The 5,083-nt window shown below is 39.1% G+C and overlaps 1 protein-coding gene across 9 annotated transcripts in view; it reads right to left on the reverse strand.

The window, feature by feature from the left end:
• Positions 1–5,083, reverse strand: part of myo18ab (myosin XVIIIA b) — a 145,687-nt gene that overhangs the window by 128,814 nt on the left and 11,790 nt on the right. The window lies entirely within an intron of this gene.

The following is a 5,083-nucleotide window of genomic DNA, read 5'->3' on the forward strand; positions in this document are numbered from 1 at the left end:
TTTACAAATTTACCTCCATAAGTTCAAAAAACTGAAGCCGGTCTTTAGTTAGTACTTTGTCCCTTCCTAGTGAACAGTGAAAATGCTTGAGTGGAGGTAAGAACATTCTTAAAGAAGGTGAAATGTGTTTGTATTCACTCCCACTTAGATGCAACATTTGTTTTTAACCACCCCGACGTGCAGCAGGGCTTAAAGTAGTCCCACTACAGCTGCAGAGACAAACTGCCTACGAAATTATCTGGATAAGTTTCAGAAAATGATACTTATTGTAAATAACACGTTCACGTGATGCGGTTTTCCCTCTCTTATCCTCACAACTCCACTTCCTTTATAGAAAATTGTTCGGGGGACCCGGTCAGGAAGTGGTCTATTTGTTCCAGAGCAGATTCCACAAATACCAGAAAGAAACTTAAAGGGAGAGGTCGCCTTCCATTTGCTCCAAGGAAGCCTGTTAAGACAAGTGAAGATGGCTTTACCAACTTGTGTTTTATTACTCTCTCATGCCGCAGACTTTTATCCAGTTTTACAGAGATTAGATTAGGTTATTAACATTTATATATTCCTGCTCTTCATTTTAATTTTAGTCTCGTCCTGAAAGTGACGGGGAGGATTTCATCACAATTTGTGTCACACAAAGAGGACAAGTTGGGTTTAGATTGAACTTTAGCTTTCAGTTAGCTATAATTAATTTAATGTAAAAGCCAAAGCAGGTGCTTAATTTGTCTTCAGACAAATCTCAATGGCCTTTTTGGGATTTGCAAATCACTGTATTCTGTTTTTATTTAGGTTTTATACAACTTCATTGGAACTGAGGTTTTAATTACTAAATGTGAATGAGCTACGTTAACTAAAAAAGTGAAAGTGTCTGAATGTCCAAGAAGATGTTTTGATTTAGAAAAAGAAGTACGGTTCAGAAAAATTAAATCAAAGTGGAAGCTTGTTCAGTCAGRACTGCTTCCTGAACGGCTCAAAAACAACAGCAGCTGTGCCAACGTTAATAAGAGAGAAAGACTCCATGATAAAAACGAAACTATTTTAGCATACACGGTTTATTTTACTGTAGGATATTTGAATTTCTGTTGGCTTCTCTAAATAGAGGGGAACAACAAAATAAGAGCTTTGAAACCAGCCACTGACAGATGAAATATTAACTGCTTTACAGGAGACCCCAGACCTTCAGACCTGGCCAGGTGCTCAGACATGTCATTGGTCCATTTAAAGGGATCCCTGATTAGTTGTAACATTAGACTTTATTTGATAAACTTTTATTTTAACTGTAAAATAAAGACTGTAAAAATACTGTAGGCTGTTTAGTTTAGTAAATTTTTAAAATATATTTTAACACGGATGGAGCCATTTTATTTACACACAAAGCATTCTGGGTAAATGATGACGTGGATAGGTCCTCGGTGTGAGGCTGCTAGCGAGCTATATCCACCCTGAAGGTTAATCTTGGACAATATCTGATGATCGACTCTTTTAAATGAAACCAGAGAGCGTTGACAGAGAGGAGAAGGTAGAAATGACTCAGTCTGGAACTGAAAATATGGATGTTGGACAACAGAGCTGCTTTATGGAAGAAGAACCTCAGCTTAGCCTGTTAGCCTTCAAGCTGATACATATAAGGCAATATAGCATCGGTGCTAGCGCGACAAACAAGCTAAACTGAGGTCCTCCATCCATATTTTCAGTTCCAGGCCGAGTCATTTCTACCTTCTCCTCTCTGTCAACGCTCTCTGGTTTCATTTAAAAGAGTCGATCATCAGATATTGTCCAAGATTAACCTTCAGGGTGGATATAGCTCGCTAGCAGCCTGGCACCGAGGACCTATCCACGTCATCATTTACCCAGAATGCTTTGTGTGTAAATAAAATGGCTCTGTCCGTGTTAAAATTTATTTTTAAAAATTTACAAAACTAAACATCCTACAGTATTTTTACAGCAGTCTTTATTTTACAGTTAAAATATATGTTTATCAAATGAAGTCTAATGTTACAACTAATCATGGATCCCTTTAAAGTCCCGTACAAAAATACCCTCATGCCACAAACCCCTCAGATCACACCACTCCATGACTCTGGGCCCATCATGTTCTGAGCGACTGGTAAAGCCCAACACCACCCCGAGTCCCTGCCAACTTTGACCCAAGCACGTTATTACCATTTTGTAWGTGGCAAATAACCTTTTTGTTCAATCCCTCACAGCAAAGGGGGAGTTCAATTAACTAATGACATTACTTGACAAGGTCTGTGAACGCTACACTCATTTCCTGGTTTGTTTTCAACCAAAAAGAGGCGGAGCTTTGCACAGTGTGAAGCAACAGATCCAGGTGTTCAGCCAGCAACAAGAGTATTTCATGAAGGATGTCTTAAAGTGCCTGTGACATGCAAATCCATGAAATACAAAAATTTAAAGAAAATATATTTATATTTAGGCAACTTGCCATTACACACATGATTTGACTCGTTATGTCACATAATTGGCATTTTTTCTTTGGAATTTTGCTCAGCTAAAGTGAAACAGGAAGTGACATCAAACAGGAACTCTTTGAAAAAKAAACTCCATTTTTGTTTAATATTATTCGAACTATGACTTTTTTCATTTCTCTATGACAGTGATTAAAATAATCTAAAGAAACATCAGACTTTTCACTACAGTCTGTGCTGTTAGCCATTTTAGCAACGCTCTGTTTACATTCAGACATTCCCCTTTGACATCACTTCCTGTTTCTTTACATGTGAATATCTCAACAACTGTTCACCTCAGTGGCATGAAATCTTTCTTACAAAATGTTAGTGTTATCTTTCCAAAAACACAATCATATTCATAATAAAAATTTGATGTCACAGGCACTTTAATGTTTTGTTCATGACTTGGTAAACATTTTATAAAGCTTTATTTATCAGTTATAAAAAGTTTATTTGAAAAGCTGTTCAAGTGCTTTATTGTATTTTTCATTTAATAAATTTAAATACTGTGAACATCAGTGAATATAATGCAGTGGTTAAACACGTATTGATAAGCAGATTATTGCATATTTATTAATTATATGAGGGTACTCTTGTAGTAAAGTGGTACTAATGTCTGTCCTTGTTCATTTCTTAAGCTGGTGAAACTTAAAATGGCTGATAAAAGTTTTGCAATAGGCTCTTCCATTGTTTGTGCATCTGGCTTTAGTTAAAAATAGATGAGTGATTTAAAATGTCTCCTCCTGGGTTCAGACATCCCAGAGCTTTTTAAAGAATATCCTGTCCACACAGCCGTCACAGCTCAGAGAATGGCTGCATCCTGTCTGACTCCTCCAGCAGAACTTCATTTATTCCAGTGTGTGTGTCCTGATGACATCCTGAAGGCCTGACAGAGGGTCCAACCTGTGATCACTGTCACTAAACATTTCATTCATCAGGACACACAGGTTCACTTCTGGGTTTACCTGAGCTGGTTATTACAGCGACTAATGCGATGATCAGCCTTTTCAGAGTGAAAATGTAAGACAGCAGACAGAGAGTCTTCTCTCATTTCTCCTCCAGTTCTGTTTGACTTTCACTTAARCCACAAACATCCTCCACAGCTTCTGCTTCATGGCGATGTGTCTGTGAGCTGGTTTCAGATTCTGAACCTCTGGACCAGGTCACAGAGCTGTGCAGCAGGGTCAGAGGTAGAAGCATGTGTTTCTACATCAGCTAATATCTGGCCCCACACCAACCTGCTGCAGCCAACATTAACTCTGGGTTCAGTTGTCCTAAATCGTGGAAAAAGTTTCATGGATCGACAGGCTGGACCTATCATCAGACCCCACTCATTATCCAGCAGGGTCTTACCTGCACAGGAGAAYAACAGAAATCCTGACACAGCTTCTGAAATAAATCTGAATCCTGTGGTTCTCCTGACTCGGTTCAGGATGTTTGATTCAGCCCAGGAGCTAAAGCAGCCTGTTATTTCCAATAAGAGGGAAACATGGATTCATTCAGTGGTTCCCAACCCTGGTCCTCAAGGACCCCTATCCAGCATGTTTTACTTGTTTCCCTGCTATTCAGCAGGTCTTCAGAAGATTGKTAATCACTCAGTCATTCAAACCAAGTGTGTCAAATCAGAGGWACATCTAAAAATCACTGCTTTAAATGTTGACCAACAACTCAAGAGCTTCTCTGAGCTTGATGAGACATTTTCAAAATATAATATTGACTCAGTTTTATGTTTCTTAGTGTTGCCTCTGGAAGCCATTGATTCTTTGCCGTTTATTTGTAAATAATAAATCAGATAAAGCCGAGATGTTATCTCGGCTGGACCAGTGGGTGGGAATCAGGGGTGTTGCCTTGAATTGGTTCAGGTCCTGCCTGTCCAACCAAACTTTTTGTGTTAGTCTTGAGGGGTCAGTGTCCTCTTCTTCTCCCCTTTCATGTGGAGTCCCTCAAGGCTCAATTTTAGGCCCACTTTTGTTTTCTCTGGATTTCCTCCCACTCTGTTCTATTCTCAGTAAGCATGGTATTTCATTTCATTGTTACACAGATGACAGCCAGATCTTTGTCCCTCTCAAAAAGTCTAATTCTTATGCAATAGACTCACTTCKTATGTGTCTTGAGGACCTGAAGGCCTGGATGGCACAAATCYTTTTGAGTTTTAATGAAACCAAGACTGACGTTATGGTTTTTGGAGGTAYTGCTGGCCACTCCTCTGTAGATCTTGGTTCCTTGACTCAGTACAACGAATTGTTAGTGAGGAATTTGGGAGATGAAATGGATCCTGAACTTAAATTAGACAGCCACATTAGGTCAGTTGTTAGGAGTCTTTATCTTTTCAGGCAGCTAGCCAAAATAAAGCCCATTGTTCCAAGAAGACATTTTGGGACAGTGATCCATGCCTTTTTCACCACCCGGCTGGATTACTGTAATGCACTTTATCTGGGGKTTAGTGGGTCTTCCATCACCTGACTGCAGAGGGTCCAACATGATTCAGTGAGGCTTTTAACTGRCACACGTAAATTTTACCACATTTCTCCCCATTATAGCTTCACTTCACTGGTTGCCTGTGCCTTTTAGGATCAATTTTAAATACTTTTATTTGTTTTTAAATCTTTGAATGG

The sequence above is a fragment of the Austrofundulus limnaeus genome, unplaced genomic scaffold, assembly GCF_001266775.1.
Source record: "Austrofundulus limnaeus strain Quisiro unplaced genomic scaffold, Austrofundulus_limnaeus-1.0 Scaffold297, whole genome shotgun sequence".
Lineage (NCBI taxonomy): Eukaryota > Metazoa > Chordata > Actinopteri > Cyprinodontiformes > Rivulidae > Austrofundulus > Austrofundulus limnaeus.